Source organism: Anolis sagrei, chromosome 5 (assembly GCF_037176765.1).
Source record: "Anolis sagrei isolate rAnoSag1 chromosome 5, rAnoSag1.mat, whole genome shotgun sequence".
Taxonomy (NCBI): Eukaryota; Metazoa; Chordata; class Lepidosauria; order Squamata; family Dactyloidae; genus Anolis; species Anolis sagrei.
In genome coordinates, this window is record NC_090025.1 from 66,115,175 (window position 1) to 66,137,423 (window position 22,249).

General features: G+C 38.4%; 1 protein-coding gene across 3 annotated transcripts in view; it reads left to right on the forward strand.

Annotated features, from left to right (window-relative positions):
• STOX2 (storkhead box 2) overlaps positions 1 to 22,249 on the forward strand; it is a 151,280-nt gene that overhangs the window by 91,229 nt on the left and 37,802 nt on the right. The window contains exon 1 of one of the 3 annotated variants that reach the window (XM_060778651.2): positions 14,673 to 14,734. The exons of the other annotated variants lie outside the window; for them this stretch is intronic. The gene's annotated coding sequence lies outside the window, so the exon portion shown is untranslated. Of the gene's footprint in view, positions 1 to 14,672; positions 14,735 to 22,249 lie in introns of those variants that run through there. 3 annotated transcript variants of the gene reach the window in all.

Sequence of the window (22,249 nt, forward strand, 5' to 3'; positions counted from 1 at the left end):
CACACAGTGACTAAGTAAATGCAAGTATGTTTAGATATTTACTTAGGTCATATAATTTTCTGAGCTTCAATAATTCTGCATCACATACCTAATGCAGAGAAGGGAACAGCGTGACCCTCCAGGTATTGTTGAATTGTAACTTAGAATTTTATCCAACATATCCCATGATAAAAACTGCTGGGAGATGCTGTCCATCAGTATCTGATCACACTATGCCTACTGACTTAGTTGTTCACATATACAGTTGTATTATTTTGAAATACATTCCTTGGTAGCACTGTGTGAATGCATATTGTTGTGTGACTTCAAGTAGTTTCTGGCATACAGCAACACTAAGGTGACCCTGTTATGAGATTTTATTGGCAAGATTTGTCCAGAAAAGGGTTTTCATTGCTTTCCTTTTGCCCAAGGTCACTTAGTGGTTTTTCATGGCCAAACTCCACACCCTGCATCATACATCAAAGCAGTTGCTCCATGCAGATTAGTCAAATTATTTCTGCTTCCACAGTTGATAATACTTCCATGATATTCCATGATGTGAAATAGCAATTGTATTTTATTAGGTTGTTGGTGAAAGTGTTTGAGCATTTTTTTTTGTTGCTGCTATATACTATGCCAATCTTTGGTATTGTAACAACCCCAGAAGAAGAGAACTACATTGGTTAGGTCTGAACATTGGCATTTGGATAGCTTGCTTCTTTTTAGGTGTGAAAGAGAACTTTTGTAGTAAAAAACTACTTTTTAAAAGCTGTCTCTTTCAAAAGGACTGGAAAGCGGTTACAAAATGCTATAACAAACTATTACAGTCAGAAACTGCTGCATATTTTTAGTCTGAAGTAAAACTGCAGGTGCAACATATAGATTGGGTTGACAATCCACTTCAGATTAGATTAAAATATAAAATGCCTGTATGCGTCTTTATTTCTATTGCGAATTTTATTCATCAGATTCCCAAATACCACTCCTGCTTTACGTTACTTGTGAACAGAGAACATTATTATAGTTCAATTTCCCAAAGCACATTCTTGTGAAGTCCTGCCACCTAAATATTAGGAAAAATTCCTTGACAGAAAGAGCTGTTCTGCCATGGAATAGACTGCCTTCGGGTATTTTTAAGCAGTGGCTGGATGGCCATCTGTTGGGAGCGCTTTGATTATATTTTCCTGCATGGCAAGAGGTTGACCGAGATGGCCCTTGTGATCTCTTCCAACTCTGTGATACTAACTGATTCAAATTTTAGTCTGAGCTTTTTCAGATGCATTGATAATGTTGTTTACCCAGAAGAGTTTATTCGGTTTTCAAATAGTACATGATAGCTTAGCTATGGATATATGGTACATTCTGTGGGTAAAGTGCTTTTTCTTAACCAGAAACAGTGGAAAAAGTATGCTTCTAATTATATGTTCTTGTCTCCTGCAAAATCTAAGTGGCTTAGTGATTTAAATTGCTCCTCATTTTTGGAAGTTAGTGTTGGAATGGGATATGGCAAACAGCTGGCTTTTCTGTATTGGGGATTCAGGCCCATCAACTCTTTAACTTCAGGAATTTTTATTTTGCCTTTCTGTCTGACTGTGATAATTTTACTATTAGAAGCACAGAAGAAAGTAGGATGGATGGATCTAATTTAATTCTTTTTACATGAGGTTCTTCTAGCCATTGTATAAGGTAAAGAATGGAAAGACAATGTTACTTGACAAGATAGAGAGCAGTTGGAAAAGAGGAAAACTCCATTACAAGTGGATAAACTCAACCACAGAAGCCACAATATTGAGTCTGCAAGTCTTGAGCAGGGCTGTAGATAATAGGGCAACTTGGAGATTTCTCATTCATAGTGTTCATTAGTCGAAGTTGACTTGATAGTAGTTAACAACAACATACGGGGTTTTATTCGTCTACCTAACTGCTACTGCAACTTTCAGCATTTTCAGTCAAGGCAGTTAGAACTGCAAAAGTTTACCCAGTAAGAAAGTTACTAAGCCAGTCAGCTGTCCGATGGCGAGCCATTTTTAAGATGCAATTTTGAGGTTTCAAGGGAACTAGAAGGGTTATTATTTCCTCCTCTGCTGCAGTTTGAACTGTTTTAGGAATCTACAGAGAGCATAAGGCCTATATACCCTAAGGCACTGGCTCATAAGCCAAGCAGGCTTGGTTCTAGTTAGTAATTGAATGGGAGACTGCCAAAGAATACCAGGTGCTGTATACTATATTTAAGAGAAAGGAACTGGCAACACCACCGCTGAGTATTCCTTCCCTAAGAAAACCCTGTGAAATTCATGAGGTTGCCATAAGTTGAAAGCACATACACAAACACAAAGAAACTTAAACATGGCTCCCTATTGTCTGGGAGTGTGGGGCCCCATCTACACTGACCATTTAATGTAGTTCAAACTGCATTAAATGGTCAGTGTAGATGGGGCCTGGGAGTAAAGCCATAATAAATGGTAAATGAAATATTTATGTGGTGTGTTTATTTGTGCACTACAATTGTCCCTCCAGATTTGTTGTTTTGACTTTTGCAAATTTAATTATTCACAGATTTGACTAAACATGTTATCTCTAGCATTATCTAGAGATCTTCCAGTGTGATTCTATGGTCTATTCATAACAGCGGATCTTTAGATTTATAGAGAAAACACCTCCCTAGGAATTTCTAGGGCTGGATCTACACTGCCTAGGCTGGATCCAGCCTAGGTCTCCAATGCGATTCAGTTGCCAGGTTCCAGTGCTGAAAGACCTTGAAAATCCTAGAGGAAATGCTCTATCAAGATGAAAAAGCGGGTTTTTTTTTTTTGGTGTTTTGACATTTTCATGGGGGTTAACCCCAGTAAATGTGAAGGGATGATTGTATTATGCACCAGTGTTTTAAAATACCTACCAGACTTAGTCAAACTTTGGGACTTGTGATTCATTGAGCAGTGAAGTAGCTTGGCTTAATTGTGTGCCTTGAAATTGTATGTGTCAGAAGCTGCTACTATCAGTAACTTGGTTTTATTTAGTGTGTTTCTCTCTTGCAGCTAGTTATGTGGGTGAAATAGTTGGGATTGTTAATATGAGCTTTTAAATGAAATGTTTCATGTGTGTGCAATGTTAATGTTTTTAGATACTGAATAGTGTTAACTGACAGATTAACACATTGACCAGTTTGTTGTTTTAAATTAATCATAATGGTTTATATATAAATTACGTAGTGTTGTATATTCTCCTTTCAGTTGCTTTGAACAGTGTGAAAATTGTGATACAGTACTTCCAATCAGTTAAACTGTCTATCTTTCTGTTCAGTCTTATTTTTTCAATCTGTAAAGTGGGCTTTTTGTGCTTTCTTGATTCGAAATGGCTTGAACTATAATTGATACTTTTTAAAAATGTGTAGTATGTAAATGGTTATTATAAAAAGAGCAGCTGTTGATTGCTCCAGACTTTGGACACTATTAGACACATCCCAGTCTTCAAAAATCATGTCTTGTATTTCCAACTCATTGATTGCACCACTTTCAGTTTCACAGGTAAATGAAAAGCTTTCCCAGCTAGGCGTAAAATTCCCACGGTGGTTTTTTTTCCCTCCTTTCCATTTCCATGGTCTTTATTGCTTGAGCAGTTCCACCCAAGAGTGATTAATCACTAGCTGCAAGATGGAAAAGAGATGGCCAGCGTAACTTACCAAAGTATGTTATCTACTGGCTCCCTTGCTGAATTAGGTACAGCTAAAGGAGTGATGGTGTCTGTCTGTTTCTCTCTGTGTGTATGTGTGTCTTATTGTTGTTTTGTGCTGCCCTGTCAACTTCTAATGGATAGTTTTTCAGGTCAGTAGAGACACTGCGTATACCCTTTTCAGTCATTCTAATGCATTTTTGTTTTGCAATTGAAAGGGAAATAAACAGTCGTACTTACTGGTCAATACACAGCTTTGGGCTGGTAGGCCATTGGCACCACCTTTGCATCTACATTTTTAGTAGCTGCTAAGGCTGACAAATGTTCTTTTTCTTTTCAATTCCTGCAATTTTGCACAGAGTTGTTTCCACACTTGAAAGAAAAGGAGATTGATAAGTAGTAACATGGCAACAGATTTTTTTTTTGTGTGTGTGTATGGTGCATAGCTAGCTGTATTTTTGTATGGAACTTAAGTATTTTTTTAAACTCACTAATATTGGGTTATCACTTCAAAATATAAAAAATGGAAAACAAATTACCCTTCTCAACTTCATTGTTAAAGGAGAGGTATTTAATCAGGAAAAAACTTTATGGGTCTCAGAACCAGATACGTTTTAGGTCCAGCCTATCTTCGATACCACATCTCTTTCTCTGAACTGATGCGGGCTTTGAGATCTACTGGGGAGTCCCTTCTCTCGGTCCCACCTCTGTCTCAAGCGCGGTTGATGGGGAAAAGAGGGGCCTTCTTAGTGGTGCCCCCCCGGCTTTGCAATGCTCTGCCCAGGGAGATTAGACTAACCCCCACTCTCCAAGAGTTTCGAACCAATTTGAAGACTTGTGTGGTGAATTCACTACCTGTTAGGCTAGGAAAGGCACAGAAAAGTAGGCCCAGGAAGTCCAGCAGCCATTTTAGAAGGGTGCCTGGGGGCATCCATCTTAGATACTCATTTCCTGAAGGGGGTGTGCTTAGGAGCAGCTTGGAGGGAAATGAGGGGAGTTAGTGATTGGCTGGGAGAGAGTGGGCGGAGCTTAACTTGAGAAAAGAAAAAATATTGACTCTAAGGGGACATTTTAAAATATAACAGATCAGATTGGGTCTGGGTGTCAGAGAAGAAGGAGATTGCGTCTGGGTGTCAAAGAAGAGAGAAGATTGGAGTTTGGTGTGAAAAAGAAAAAGGCTAGGGAAGCCTGAAGTTGGTCAGTTAGCCAGTAGAGTGAGTTAGTGAGAAGATTTACAGCTATTGGGAAGGATAGCTAGGGGAGTGGAGTGACAGATCCAGGGAAAAAAGGACTGTATGTGAGAATTTTGGGATTGCTGGGCAGAGAGGAATCCTGTCAGTAATTTCTGGAGGGAGAGAGGAGTGTTATGTGCAACTAAGATTTGAACTGTTTAAAGAAACCACATGCTTTATTCAACATTAAAACAGCTAAGCTTAATGCCTTTTGTTCAAATTCTCTCAAATAAACAACATTGTTATTTGTTCACAACATCAGCCTCACGTGTGCCTCTGTATGTGAAGTTCCAAAGCAGTTTACTGGGGTGATCAAAGTACCAATGGTGGCAGCGTTTATTTAAAAATAGGAATCTCTTCAGTGTTACCTCAGAGAACAAAGCCTGAGTGCAAATCCAGCATATTCTAGCCTAAAGATATCTCAAGTAAGCCAAGGGCTTAACATTACTTTTAATTTGTGGTGATAGCAAGAGTTATTTTGAAAAGTTTTTCGGCCAGAAGATAGTTCCAGCTTTTGATTTTTAATTAAAGAAGCCACATTCCTTTACAAGTGGTTGTCAGCTGGTGGGATTTATACAATAGATAATCCCCCTACCTTTTATGTTTGGTGTACAGCAGTTGGGATTTATTTATAAATAAGTCCCTATCCATTATATTTTGGTGGCAAATACTGGGATTTATTCTCAAATAAGTCCCCAATCCATTATAACTTGGCTCTTCAAACAGGCCTTTGAACTTGTTTAAAAATCCTTACTGATTATATTGGAGGACTAGTGTCTATCTCACCTCACACTTTATGGACTGATACTGATTTCAGTTTGTTTATATCTGCAGCTACTGTTGCATTGTATTGATTTTTAAGCTAGTGGGATTTTATGATTTTATGTGGTTTGTTATTGTGATATTGGGCCTGCACTTATTGTATTTTATGTGTTTGCATCTTGAGTGCTTTTGTGAGTCACCCCGAGTCCCTTCGGGGAGATGGCGGTGGGATAGAAATAAAGTATTATTATTATTGGGTTGTTGTGGTTTTCCAGGCTATAAAATAATATATAATAATAACAACAACAATAACAATAACAACAACGCTTTCTGTTGGCCTTTTTGGTTTTGTTCTATTATAATTTCCACAATTTTGAAGTTGGGGAAATGGCCTTGTTGTTGTCCAATTACTTAAAACATTTGGCAGCCTGTGTCTTAATCAATGTTCATGTTTTTTCCCTGGATCACTACCTCAGCTTTCTGCTATGCTGACATCTTAAAAAATTTGTAATAGATAAGTTTAGGTAATACTTTTCCTGCATTGCAGTTTTAAACAGTTGTAATTCTTGTTCTGTTTCTTTTGCATAGGTAGGGTGAAAAGAAAAGCTTCAGTCCACTTGTTTGTCCTGACTAAAATAGACACACTGAACATTTATTGGCAATACATATGGCTCTTCTTCAGTAGGTTCTCTCTAATTGGAGTTTGTAACTAGATTTATTTTTTACACTTGTACAAGAAAACCAGGATGGTTTAGAGCTGCGGTTCTCAAGTTGTGCTCCACTGAGCCCTTACGGCTCTGCGAAGCACAGTTAGGGACTTTGCAGGAGCCCCTCCCCCCTGCTCCCCCTGCATATGTAACTCACAGCCTGGTGAGTCCCAGCCTGGGGGGCCTCACTGTGTGTGGCCTAGTAATCCCTGGCCTGGGGAGCCTTGCTACATGCGCTCGGCCTAGCAATCCTTGGCCTGGGGAACCTCACTACATGCACAGCCTAGCAGCCCCTGGCCTGGGAGCCCAACTGCCTGGGGATTCCCTCTGCCACTGCCGCTATGCATGACAGAATGGGGTGGGACTGGATGGCCACTGGGGTTGCTCTTATTATTATTTTTACTACTACTCCTTATCATTAAGCACAGGCTGGGTAGCCATCTGTTGGGGGTGCTTTGACCCGGGGGGGGGGGGGGTTGGATTAGATGGCCCCTGGGGTCTTCCACTGAAACGCTGTTAAGTTTATGTTGGTTAAAATTGTTCTTCATTTTAAATGTTGTATAGTCCTTTCTTTCTTTCTTTCTTTCTTTTCCTTGCACTACAAACAAAATTGTGCAGTGTCCATGGGAATTTGTTCATTTTTTTCCAGTTCGTTCACACAAACATTCTCCATTCATCTGCCACTGCCTGGCTGATCTGTCAAATCTTAAAATGCAATGCGGCCTGTGTCCAAATGACTTTAAAAGTTTAGAACTCCTGGTTTAGGGATTTGAACTTTGGACTATGACTCTGGAGACCAGGGTTTGAATACCCCACTTGGCAATGGAAACCTGGGCAAGTCACACTCTCAGTTATTGGGAAAAGCATAAGCAAAGCTCTCTGAACAAAATCCTGTCAAGAAATCTCTGTGATCGCTTCATCTTAAGATTGCCACAAATTGGAAACCACTTTAAGGCACCTAACGTAGCACTAAGATATTTTACATATATTCCAATATAATCATTGTGCTTCTAGAAGTAACATAATCCTAACTTCTTGCTTTGCTAGTAGTGACAGCTTAGGCGGACTCTATCCACCCATATGAGCATTTGTGAATTTTGAGATTTCTAGGTATGACTTTTTTTCAATCCAAGAAGCCTCACAGGTACAGTCAGTTAATGCCTTCTCAGGTTGCCCCCAGACTCTGGACCTCTCCTCTAGGGAAAACTAAGCTCTCTTTCTTTCTACTGGTAGGGCAAGATTATTTTATTTGAACAGGCATTTAGTTGTGCCTTAAGATGTGTTCAGTGGGGTTCTGTACTACATATAGGTTACTACAGGGAATACCATGGCTTCAGCACAGTAGAGCCTTGAAATTCTTGAAATGGAAGAAGGATGTCAGTTAGACTCTACCAGGTACTGAGATGGTTTCAGTTTATCTGGGACTCTTTTGAGGGATTTATGTAATTAAAAACAAAGAAAAACTCACAATTTTGTGAAACTTTTAAAATAGACACCAGTGGTAGTTATAGGGCTGTTTTGCTTTACCAAAAAACTTAGAAGAAGAAAAGAAAGCAACTTGATCTCCATATTTCAAAAATGTAATATTCAATTTGTTATTTAGAAAAAGTGATAGAAAAGCATTTTTTAATATGATTGGCATGGCTCTGTCTTCCTATGTGATTTTATGGTATTCAAATCTCTCCAATTATAACAGATACTGCTTTCTATGTCAAACAGATTTTTACATTTTTCTTATAGCCAAGGTGGCTACCTTCAATTTTTGGAATATTATGCCCTGCCAGTATGTTGCTATCTTGATTATTAATATTTAAGCTCCAAATATAGCAAAATGATTAAGATAAAAAGTTTCTGCATATTATTCCTATGACTTTTGATGAGCAATACCCTCTGGAGATATTCTGAATACTTGAATATTTTCTTTTTATATTCATAGCTGATACATGGTGACATTTCAAAAGGAACTCTACATATCTCGGTATAGATAGGACCTAACACTTACAGATGATTCTTCAGCATATTGTAGGATGTACATTCATTCATTTCGGTCAGGTCATTTTGGGCCTCACTACATCAGACTGCTTCGAGTGTGTATGTGTGTGTATAAAACTGGAACTCGGAGGTTTTTTTCATGAAATGATCAGTAGTAATGGGAGGCAGTCTCAGGAGAGTTTAGATCATTTATCTATCTGAAGTCTTTCTAAATGCATTTTCACTCTGTATACATCCAAATATGATTTCAGAAAAGTTATTTTCATCTGGTGAATTGCCCAACTGCATTCTGCTGGGTGGGGAAGGTATCTACAGAGAAGCCCACTACCTCCATGAGGGAACAGAAGTTTAATCACAAGGACTTTACAGAGCCCTTTTCAAGCTTGACTCCAGGCCTAGACCCAATTTCAAGTTCAGTGAAGTAAGGCATGGTCAAACAAGTTCAGGTTCCAGTTCCAGCAATGCAAGGAAAAATGTGAAAATCTGATTGGGGGGCAGGGGGATCAGTGGGAAAGTACTTTCTTCCATTCCCACCCCCAAGCCTTTTCCCTAGAAAAATAGCAAAAGAAAATATGAATTACAGCCAACCCTCTGTAACTATAGATTCTGTATCCAAGTATTCATGCGTCCAAGGATACATGTCTTGAAAATATTTTAAAAATGAAAAAGAAAATCCCAAAAGCCAACTTTGATTTTGACATTTTGTATATGGGACTCTGCCATTATATATAATAAGACTGGAGCCCTCAGTGGTGCAGAGGGTTAAACCACTGAGCTGCTGAACTTGCTGACCAAAAGGTTGGTGGTTTGAATCCGGGGAGCTGGATGAGCTTCCTCTGTTAGCCACAGCTTCTGCCAGTTCAAAAACATGCAAATGTGAGTATTTATTTATCGTGTCAGGAGCAAGTCAAACAGTTGCATTGCATTTTTTAACAAACAAACAAATGTGAGTAGATCAACAGGTATGGCTTTGGCAGGAAGGTAACAGCACTCCATGCAGTCATGCCAGCCACATGACCTTGGAGGTGTCTACGGACAACACTGGCTCTTCCGCTTAGAAATAGAGATCAGCACCACCCCTCAGAGTCGGACATGGCTAGACTTAATGACAAGGGGAAACCTTTACCTTTTTTAAATAATGAGACTTGAGCATGCCACAAATGTTAGTGTCCACACGGGCGCATACCAAGGGCCCACTGCACAAAATATTTTCTTTCAGAATGCAAAGTATGCATATAGTTACTGTCCCAAAATTATTGTTAGAAGGTATAGAAGACTTGGGGGTTTTTTTTCTTTTTTTAGTATTGGTTTCATTTTATCATTCTTTTTCATAGGAATGAGTCCATTATGTTTGACACTGTAGAGACCTAGTGGAGACAAAATAAATTTCTTTGGTTTACTGGTGTTGATGATTTCTTCACAGACCATGCCTGTTGCAAGTGCTTCTCCATAGTGCACCAGTGCCCCATGCTTTGTCTTGTCTTTCCACACAAAAGACTTTTTTATCCTCCCCCTCCCCCCCACAACATGCAGATCATAAACAACTCCAGCAGTAAAGGCTGAAGCTAATGGGAAACCATCTGTGGGATTTCTGCCATTTTTCTCTCTCCTAGAAATCCTTACAAATAAGCAAGATGAACAGAAACAGAAGAACTATGTGGAGTGATGAAAACACTGTAACTGTTAATCTACTGTCTATCTTGTGCAAATGTTCTGTTTCCTTCCTCTATGGTTCCTATACACTGGGCATACCTATCCAGAATTATATACCTTCCTAGATTTTCATGGGAGATGGAATCCTGCCTATAGGGCTGATGGAAGACATTTTTGTGGTCTCGAAGTGTATATTACTCAGAGCTAGCCAAGTTATTTTTACACAAGAGGAAGAAACTTCATTCCCTGAGGTAAAAGTCTAATGAGAAAAAAACCCTACCAATTTGCTAGCCATTCATATACTCAGAATCTCTTGCCAAAGGTTGCTGTTTCACTCTGCATAATAAGAGGACCAGCCCTGCCCATTTACACAGATTTCCAACTCCAGTGGAAATCAAAGTGTATAGACTTTCCTTCTGTATACTTTCATGCCCCAAGGTCCACATAAAAAGGGGGTCAGGGTGTAGGATCAGTTTCATTAAACTGTGGGATCACTCCAGTGATTGTGTGGATTAATGATTTCGGGGCATGGATAGTGCAGGCCTGATTCTCATTCTGACTGATGTACACCAGCACCCGGACCTCTATCATTGGCTAGTTGGAGGAGCAGGCAAAAACAAACTTGATAAAAAATAGAAGAAAATACCAATAGTAGTAAAACTGAGAAAATTATTTTGTCTCTGCTGTTTCTCCATAACATTAGGCAGAACTAACTCGCTCCATGAAAAGAAATTCAAAAACAAAACAAAAACTAGGAATTATAACTATGCTGTACATAGTCCTGGCATAAACATCTTCCTCTTTCATAGTTTTTCAAATGCTTTTGAGATACTAATTATGTGAACACGTTTTCTTAAACATTTTATTTATTTTAAATTATTTCATTAAAAAGGCTTTGGAAATTGTTTTACCATCTTCCTCCCTGAACTTTCATATCTCTAAGTGCTTTTTTTTAAAACCATATATGGCATAGCCAGAGTCCTCATTCTTCCAATGAGTATGCTTTTCCTCTGATGCCTACATTTCTTGAAACAGCCCTTAGAAGGAAAAATTAGTTATACTCTTTTGTTCTATCTAGCATAATGTTGGAATGGAGTAATGACTTTTCTGCCATATGCCTTAGTATTGATCCTATAATGAGCATTTCATTATGAGTGTTTGGTTGGCCTGTACAGTAATGGGTTACCTAGAGACATAGTCCTGCTTTGGAAGCTCACCTGCAATGAGGGTTTTACAACCAATGTAAAACACATACTTCTTTGTCACATTTATAGCAAGCCTGCTGTTTTCTGTTGAGTAAAGATTTCTTGAGCTGTTGTACTGTTTTTCCATGTTTCATTTGGTTGGGGAAATCCTCTTTTGCCAGAGTATTTACTTCTTTTTTCTATGTGTAACATTATGCAGATATAGGGGACAGAAGGAACCTGAGCAAGTAAAGGATTCTTAACTAAACCTTCTTTTTGCACCACATTCATCAACTCCACCCATTTTTGCAATGTACAGTCATAGTTTCTCATCCAGCACTAGTTATGCCAGTTTAGCACTGACACAAGAGTATAATTGCACCCAAGACATTATTCTGCATTTAGTGGACACCCTGTTCCCATATATTTCCATTCATGGCCCAGAAATTAAGCTAAATTCATAAGTCTATGTGAAAAGATAGTCAGCCAAAAATGTTGAGCAATTAATTTATCAAAACCACCAGTGTAATAGTTCAGATTTCATCAAGGGAGAAAGGTATTCATTTGTTTCTTTGGTTGCCTTTGCTGAAAATATTTGGCATACATTCTCAACTGACTTTTCAGTACATGCTGTAGCCTGCTTTTTTGTCAGGAGCAAAGACAATAAAGACACAGAAAGAAGCTTTTTATCTTTGCTCTGTAATAAGTTCTGATGATTTTAGTCCTGATTCAGAGTTGTCTTGGCATAATTTCATCATCATTGGAGCTGGAAATTAGAGTGAGTAATCTGGACAAAGGCTTAGGCTAATATTATATCGCTTGTTTTCTGAATAATCTGACGGAGAAGATTGTTAGTTGAGCTCCTTTGTCCCCTGAATTGTTTTGCTTAAGTAACGGAAGATAACGTTACACAAAGGTGTGATTTTGGTGGATAGCTGTAACATTTTCACATGGACCTGTGAATGGTCAGAGATGCTAAGACTGTGATTGTTTATGGTTCTATTCACCTTGGGATCATTTGCCAGATATCATCAGTTAATATGCACAGCTTTGAAAAGTTACTTCTTGCCTGTGCTGTTTGGAAGATTCTAGAGCTGTAATATAAAAAACATGACCTTCTGGTTATATGCTGGAACATTCAGAATTCTGGTTAAGAAGAATTCTTCAGGTTAAGAAGAATAAGCAGACATAGGAATTAGCATCTATCTGTCTATTATTTACCTATCCTACTTGAGGGGTTATGGTAATCACTCTTTTTTGTGCACAGGTGGTTTTAATTTTTGGTTTGAGCATTGGACTATGTGTGGATATGCAGATTTGCAGATAATAGTAAAACCTATTGAAGTGATGGACATCTGAAACAGGAATACAATAGAGTTGAGCTGGAGGATCTAGAAATTGCCTTGAGAACATACTTGGCCTGACATGGATAAATGAAACTGCGGATATTGGTCTTGTAGATTCCAAGATCATAATGTATTTTCCAATCTTTATACCTAGAATCCTTACTACTTGATTTACCAACAGGTGCTTCCCTTCTCCCTGTCATCAGCATATTATGAGAAGACAATGTAGCTGATCTTGCTTTGAGGTCCTTAGCATTGTTACAGTCATTTTTCAATCAAAAGGGTGACACAGTAACCTTACACTTTCTTTTATTCTCTTTGGCTTATACTCATCCTACAGTCTGAGTGCTGGGACCACCTTTATGGAATTTAGCTATTGGTTACATCTTAATAAAACCAAAAAAGAGAAGCAAAATCTGGGGGATTACACACATAGATGATAATATATTCTCATTGTATCTCTTGAGCGAGTACAACAAGTAAAGAGACTATTGTTTGGAATATAATTCACCACAGTCTGAGGCACCATTTCCATGGATTAATACCATGTGTAGAAATTCTCTAGTCTTCCGGAAGACTTTAGACTGCAAGTCCTAGCAGTCCTAGCCCAACTAGTTCATAGTGAGGAATGCTGGAAGTTGTAGTTTGCAATAACATCTGGAAGACTGAATGATTTCCATCTGTGTTCATACAGTTTATAGGGGTTTGTTTCCTATCTTTCCCTCAGCAGGAAGTTTTGGCATTTTGCTAGCCAAACACATATTTAAAAATCATACAGTATGACCTCTGCAACTGTGGGGATACATCCCTGGGCTTGCAAAACTATGGATAATAGTGAACCCTATTCAATGGAAAAACGTCTGCACAAGAATACCATAGAGTGACACTGAAGAGGCAAGAGAATGCCTAGAGAGGGCATAATTTTTGGTAAATGAAATGTAGATATAGCCTTTCAGATACAGGGATCATACTACATGTCTGAATGCAATAAGCACATAAGTTATGTTATAAGAGATTTGTGGCATTTTATAAAGGAAACTGCCCCCCTTTTCACATTTGGATATCTTGCACTCCTTGGTTCTTTCTGATAGTACAAGCCTATGTATGTATGTCTACTTAAAAATAATTCTCAATGAATTTCATAGGCTTTACTCCTAATTGAGGAGGGCTATTTAGAATTGCTGCCATAGGCTTTGCTTTTGTGAACAGTCCTGCATTTTTTAAAAATACTTTGTAATGTATGTCTGTTACTAAAAAGGCTATTAAAAGAGTAATCACTTATTCACTCAACTCTTTATATCCACAGACTCTGTATCTATGAAGTCTATCATCCATAGCTTGAAAATATTTTTAAAGATTCTGAAAAAAAACCTTGATCTTGCCATTTTAAATAAAGGACATTATTTACTATGCCATTGTATACAACCGAACTTGAACATCCACAGAGTCTGGTATTCATTGCGGGCGGGGTGCATATGTGTGTGTCCTTGAACCAAACCCCAACAGAGACCAAGGGCCTGCTATATTGGCAAGTTAAATAGGACGTCTCACACAATGCATGGTTTTATTTTCCTAATTTAAATTTTATTTGCCCCTCTTTTCTCTGTCAAAAACGCCCTTTTGAGCAGTCAATTCGAAAAGAAACCATATCTTTAAAGACAGAGGACAAATGCATCAATTCCAGCATGGTCTACAAGATGCGAAACTGGGTGGGGTGTCTTTCGGTCCATGCCCATTTACTGCAAAACAAAGACTAGCTTTAGTGACAAGTTCTGTCTATCTGGGTCTGCGTATCTGTCCATTCATTGTTTACAGCGTTACTTTGACTTATTGTTAATGGTACACTTTCGCCTCTTGCATGGCGAGGCATCTTGTTTTCTTTCTGTTTGCCTCCACCGTGCAAAACGCAGGCCTGTGTTTTTAATTAGCAAAAGTGAGTGGCGAAAAGGGACGGACGGATGGTGGTGGGAGGGGGGGGGGGCTGAGTAATGTAACAAGCCTCAGTGGAGAGCAGCTGGGATGTGTTGCCATGACGACAAGTTCAGCAGGCTGCCAGCTAGCATGTCAATGGGCAGCGTAGGGAGGGAGCTTTGAAACAGCGCCTGTGAGCCACAATGTGATTGGTCACACCTCTGTTGTCTTTGTGTGAACGGGGGAATGCTGGGTAGGACCCTGAGTGAATGCTCAGTTTGTCTCAAAGCAGCGGTGAGGTAATGCTTTTGAATCTTTGGGGATTATGGACCCGCTGATCGTTGAAAGGCGGCAGCGTAGATGTTTTTGTTCCCTTTTGAACTATTCGCCCTCTGTATGATTTATATCATTTCTGGGTGCATTTATGCAGCAAGACGTGGAAGGTGTAGGAGAGCAATTTTAAGATTTATCTGTGGGCAGACAAATTGACGTGATTTGGTAAGAGCTGCCATGCAATTCCGACATAGTCGGAGGTGTGCTGACAACTCCCTTTGTAAATCAGGACAAAAAGAGTTGGCTCGGAAGAGAGAAGGAAGTTTGGAATTACTTTTTGGTCACCTTTTGGAAAGCGAGGACACATTATGTAACAATGAGATAGCTAAGATTGGTATTGCTCAGGATATGTGTGACTTTTCAGTAGACGCCTACTTAAAACTATAAATAACCTGTCCCATTGTGTAGTGGGAAACATCCTAGTGCAGTTCTAGGACATTTTGTGGCTTGGAGGACAGATCAGTCAATTTTGCTAATGACGATAATGGAACTACATCTGCAGTATTTTTAAAAACATAATTCCAGACTGAAAACTTGTTGACTGCATTTGTGAAAAGGGTGGGGGAAAAGAATGATATTAAAAAGTATGTAGATTGTTTAAAAAATGCATTCTACATGTATTTTAAGAATTGGCATTCTTTGCTTGCATTTCTGCTTGTTCCCATTGAATATTTACATAACAAAATCAAAACAGCCTGCTCCATTACGTTCAGGTTTGTATGTAGAAATGCATATTCACATTGCATCCTCATTAGGGTTGGCACTTTAATTTGTATAACCAAGTAAGGGCTATAAAAATATGAGAGACAAAAGAATAATGAAGAGAAGCACTTCCACCTAAAACATGGATCCGGTCCTGGTCATTTGAATGTTGCTCTTGGTCCAGTGACTTTACATTTACCTTTTGTGGACATGCCATATAATGCTTATAAAGGATATTTTTGTTCTCTTTGAAGATTCTGGGTCCTTACAGTGTTTTTCTAGCAGAAGATTGGACATCCCACAGACTTTAGCCTAATTGTACATGGTTTCTGGCAAGTAATTTATCCAAACCATAAGCAAGAGAGAACTGTACTGTCCCTACTGTGGATGATGAGTGAGACAGACATGGATGGGATGTCAGCTTGAGAGTGGGGTATGTTTTCTGTCTTTAAGTAGAAGGAGACATGCACAAAGAGAGTCAGATAGAAGAAGCAGGAGCTCCTTTCAGTTTTAATTTTGCCTGCCCTCATAACTGGTAATCTAGTGCAGATCCACCCCAGCACGTGACTTCTGAAAAATTATCCCCCTCCCCCCAAATGAAGCCCTCTGATGAAGGATAATTCCACCTTCCTGCTCATAGACTTTCCTTTTGCTAACGATTAAAAAATGTTGTATTGTAATGTTATCCTTATTCCCAGGTAATGGAAGAAACACTGGCTAGCCTTGTTTTACTGAAAAGTGTCTTTAAAAATATAGGAGGCATATACTTTAGTCTAGATTGTACAGAGAGTAGACACAATTGCGTAACATAAGTCAGGGATCCTCAGGAACCCTGGCTTGTCATGAACAAATAGCACGTTGATTGCTATTGCCCAGTAGCTCCCATTTTTCACTGGCAATGGTTCAATAGAACTTTACTGCTTGGTTGGTTTGCCATATTACTAGGAAACATTCCTCGCCTCTTTCCTGGTTTGTTTTCCTACCAACAGACCAGAGATAGAATTAAGGTTATGTTTTTATGTCCTTTCTTGGGTTCTATTCTTCCTTTATTCTTATGGAGGAAAAAGTGCAGGTGGCTCAGCAGGAAGTTTTTTGCATGGCTAGGAAAACATGCAGCACAGCCAGAGTGAAATAATAGATGTGTTGTTTTTTTTCTGTTCCTGCAAAGTTTTACTGCTCTTTAGTGTGTATACATCTCACATAGATATGGAAAATCCAGGAGGTTGCTGGTCCATGAGCATGAGGAGAGAACAAAGACATTTTCAGTGTTTACATTCTAGGTACAGGTTATATTTTCCCCCTTTCAGCATCGGTGCAGCAGAAAGGAACCTATGAAATCTGTGTCTATGTGTGAATATCCATGCAGATTTAGGATAAGTGTGTATGTACATGTGCACATTGTTTTTTGTATTTATATCTTTATCATACTGTGAGGAAGTTATCTTATCTGTTCATCTCAAAAGTTTTATTTTGATAGTTTCAAAAGTAGTAATTTACTGTATCAGTGTATCTGAAGAAATTCATTGATAGCCATTGAAGGTCATCTGAAATAGAGCTATTGACAACTAGGTTCCACTCCTTCTCCTCTTTCCTTTTTGGAGTAAAAATTTGTTTCAGATACTAAATTCCTCTAGAAAATAAGCTAAACTGCTGATAGAAGCTAGAAGCAGTATTTAACTGTATTCTTTTGAAAAATCATGTATCATGGTTCCATGCAGACTTATAAATGTTTGATTTTAAATCTCTTCTGTTACTCACTCACTGTTAGATTTGGATTACTTCAGATCAGCAGTGTTACTTGGAAGCTGTCAAACTCACTTTCTGCACGATTCAAGTAAAAATATATAGTACTTAATGTCAGTTTAGTGGGAAAGTGTCATTGGATCAAATTTCGTGTAAGGATGCCAAGGTTCAAATTTTCCAAGATTTGAGGTTCATTGGCTTTTGTCTGAAGTGACCATTTTAGTTACTTGTCTACTTCTCTGATCTTGTGAGAATGTCCTAACATCCTCTCCTCTTTCAAGCGAGGGGTGATAAAAGTGCAATAATGTCAGAATTGGCCAGCAGAGATATTTACTTTCAGGTAAGCACTGCAGCCTACCAGTCAAACTAGAGGGAAAGATAATTAGGTTCTGAACAACTCTACATGTGATATTTTCTTATCAAATAGAAACAGAAGATGAAAATTTGAAGACCTCTTTCCCTGACTCTGGATAATGAACTTTGTTTTCTTTTATATGTTTATAATTTTTAAATACTTGCCTATGAACAAAACTGTGCAAATTAATTTTTATTACATTGTCCCAAGTATTTGTAGGCATTTTAAAAATAAGGTATACCAAAATGCTTTGAGCTTACTTTTTTGTTACTGTAGATAGAAATTTCTGCTTTGTGGCAGTCATAGGGAGAACCATAAAAATGCCTCTGAGTTTTTAATAACAATATGAAGAAATTATAAGATTCATTTAGTCTAGTCCAGCATACTGCTGGAACTATACTGTGCTTTCCCATTTCCTGATGAATATCCATTGCACGTTCATGGAAAAATATAATCTTTGTATACAGATGTACTTGTGGGAAAGTCTTAAAACTCAGAAGGGGATTTTGATTGCACAGTCTCCTTCCTCAAGTCTTGGACCTCTCACCCTGTACATTTGTGCATGTAATACTTTCCCAAAAATACCTGAAGGGTGTTTGTGAAGAGAGGTAGGAGTGAGGCTAGCCTATATTGCAGAAGGATTTGTGTGTCTTAGTCTGGATTGGCATAATGATATAAAGACAGTGGGGTTAATTTCCACTTCCTAAAGTCAGTTTTCCACTTTTAAGTTTTTTATAATTTGCTGGACCTGGTATGGCCTGCAACAGGTGTTCTGAATACAGTTTGGCTCTTAGACTTATCAAACTTGCCCACGCTTATTCTCCTCTTTAATCAAAAGGTTGCAGAAATCCCTGATATAAAAGTCTCGATTCTAGATGGTGTTTGAGTACGCCCACCACAGCATAATGGTATTTGCAGATTTTTAAAAAAATAGTTAACCCCATAATGTTCTACTACTTCTAAGTATGGAAGGCACCATATATATTTTAGCTATACTTTGGAATCTCAGAATCTTCTGTGCATGTTGAAAATTAATGGTCTATTCCTCCTAAGCTGAATAATAGTTTTTCATAGAGACAATCAGTAATGATAGACAAGCTTGTCTGCAGCCTGTTTGCTTAGCTCTTATCAGTCTTCAATTGCAGAAAGCAACTCATTCTCAATGCAGTCAGGGCAAAGATCAACCCCAATAATCCTGGTTAACTTTCTGGTGCAGCGTATCTGAATTATGCAAGATGAAGGCAAATAACAAGGATAAGACAGTAAACAGAATAGGATAGCTTAGCTGATATGGAAGGGTGTCCCTGAACGTACAAAGTTTTGAATTAACTCATAGAGCATCATTTTAGCTAGCTACATAGGATTTTGGATTAAACCCAACTGATGAGGTGCTTTGTTGTGGTAATTCACACTTAATTAAAAACAGAATTCTGTGATTTGTATACTAGCAGCATATTGTTTAGGATTGCATTCTTCATTTCCATTAACTTCTAAGACTGGACTATTTGTGTAAATTACTGAACTGGCAAATACCTGGCTTCACATATTCATATGTGTTTGTGCATTCACTGGTTTTAGTTACCCATTTTTAATAGTGCACTGAGAGTGTCAGCAAAAAGCACTCTTTGATGAACTTTGAAAAAAAAAACCCTCATTCCTCATGATATCTTTTTTCATTCACTGTATACACTTACATATAAACAAACCTCTTGTATAAGTTGGGGGCAAGTTTTGGGGCCAAAATTATGGATTTTGATAAGACCCCATGGATAAGTCAAGCCTCCTCTTCCAGCCATGGATTGGATTGGATTTGGCTACGTGGTTGTTAATAATGTTTTTAAACGGATTTTAACACAGTGGTTTTATTTAATGTGTAATGTTGTGATATATTGTATATGTATTCTGTATGTATTCTGTATGTGAAATAAGGATCATTCCGCAGAGAGGCGAACGTGCCAACATCGACTTAGGGGGCATTGACCTATGGTGGTTGCCATTACAATTTTCTCACCCGGTTACAAGGCCACAAGCAGCAAGAGAATGGCGGGATCCGGTCCTTCATTTAGTTTCTCCTGGGATGGACTAAGCTCTTGCCTTTTACCACTCTACTCAGAGATGGATACTTTTTGATGACAAGAATACTTAGATGGACCCATGGATAAGTCAACCTGCGATTTTTGGGTTGAGTTTTTGATTAAATTTCCTAGACATGTACCTGAACATATACAGTAAAGCTTATTGTGCTCTGGACAGAAATGTATGTAGTCTGGATAACAAATTATATTCTGGTTCTTGACTGAATTTAAAATTAGAACATGCATGCATGCAAACCAACAGGGTATTTTTATTTTGCAATCAGAAGCAATTTCTCAATTATGTGTTCTGAGCTACCAATTCTGTGCAAAACCTACCTAGAAGTCAAAACAATTACTTCTGAAATGTAATGTTATAGGTTGTATCAGTTTGCTTTTGTCTGCAGTAACACCTTCTGAGTTCATTAGTACATAAAATACTCCTTTTGATGGAAGGATGTTATAGTGGGAAGGGATACATTAAATGCTCAAATGATCATTTAAACATAGCTGGAGCCTCTCAAGTATGGAAAAATGACTTTATTTAAGCTGAACAAGTCATGAGTCAGGTAGAAGGGTTGCAGCCCAATTTCTTTTAAGTGTCTTCAGACTTCAGGATACAGGCCATGGCAAGCGTCTACACTGACCCTTTTTGCATGCTTGGCTCTAACTGTTACCTGTTCTTTACTCAGTTGTCTTTGGGAACTTCTAGCAAGTAAGCACATAAACTTCCCTTGAGCCGCAGCAGTATATTTCTGTTTGAAGATCTAGGCTGCAAGGAATGCTCCCTCTAGTGGTTCATTTCTACATCATAGATTTGGTGTTGTCTTGTGGCAGGTTTGTTGTGCCATCTTTTAAATCAAAGACTTCTGAGATTTGCATTACAGTGCTACCTATATTTAAACAAGTGTGTTCATTTGGACTTGCTTTTAGACATGTGTGTTCTCAAGGATACATCTTTCAAGGCCTGTTTGATAACAAAGGTTAGTGAAATGCAAGAAAGCAAACAAAACAACATAGAAAGACTTTTGTGATAGCTTCATTCCTTGCTTCTTAAAAGGACGTATTTTTCCTTAAATTCTTTTTCCTTTAAAGGGATGTCCTTTTGTGATTCCTTCCCTCCTGCTTAATAAGAAGGAATTTACTATCTCATTCTGGACAAAAACACGCCGGGGGGCTGTCTTTGAAACCTTAAGGATTAGATAAATTTGCTATAGTGCAGAGAGATATTGGAAGAGATATGTTTGTATAGAATGACAGCAGGAAACCCTTTGGTCTGTATGAAAATTGTGGACTAAACAAGTTTCAGTGTGGGCTGAGAAATGTTATATGACCACATTGACTACATATATCTATTGGCTGTTTCTTGGTAAATAGTTTTCCCCTAACCTCCATCTATATCCAAGTTCTGTTCTGTGCATCTGCAGACTCTGAACATGCATTTTCCAACAACTCTGTATTGTATTCTCCCAAGCCCCTTTATGCAGAACAGAAAATATGTTTTCATGGCTGCAGTCCAGCTTCTTATAAGCCCAGGCCTGCATTTATTCTCCCCACCCCCCAATTCTCAATATTTAGAACACTCTAGTCAAGCAAATACAAATCTCACATTCAGAGTAACCTCACACAGTGACCTCATTCCTGCTTTGTCAGGAGCGAAAGAAGCAGCACTTTCACTGGCTCTCCGTCTCTGAAGCTGTTTGATTTTTTCTGCCAGTTTACAGGCACGGTTTCAAGGCTTTCTCCATGGTGCATGAAGAGGAGGATGACTTGTTCATCTATTTTGAATTCTTGGCAAACCTATTTCCACAGCAGCTTGATTCACATACTTTTATGCTGCTCATGTGTTTTGCAGGTGCTTTTAGCAGTTAGAAATCTGGGTATAGAAAGGTTGGCAAGTGAATTTTCTTTCTGATTTATGCATAGGCACTGTAATTTCAGACCTTAGAACTTCAGCAAGATGTAGATTCCTTTATTTTAGCTTTGAAGAATATTGTTAGGGTGCTGCTGCTGGTGTTTTAGATTTATAACCAGTCAGTGATGATGATGCCTGCAATGAGCTCTTTCTGCCATGTCAGCTATTTGGTTTCATATACAAAGTAAAACTAGGCAATTTTCCAAAAGCTGAGTTGCAGAAGCAAAGAATTATGTGCTCAACACTCTGGCAAACCTGGAACTATGTTGCATAGTATTGCCCAAATCAATTACTCTTTTCAGTTTAGAAAAGAATTCTGGGTATTATCGTGGGAAGTGAGGTTGGCCAGTCCTTCTGTATGACTTCACTTTGCAGAGCAAAATAACGCTGCAAACATTGCAATGGAGTACTGCTTTCCCCATCATTGTGAGTGCCTTCACTTCAGAGTAGATGTAGAATATCTAGAGGTGTTGAGCGTGCTAGATATTTTATTGCAAAATAATACTCTTTTAGCATGTTGTGTGTGTTGTTTGTGAACTTTTATCATTGTAGACTAGTGTAATTTCAAGCTTTTCATCTTGTTCTATTTTTATCCCTAAAAATGTAAATATATAGTTAAGAATAGATTGATCGAACTCAGTGGGACATATGCAAATTCAAGTCCTATTGATTTCACTGACTAAGTCGAGATCCA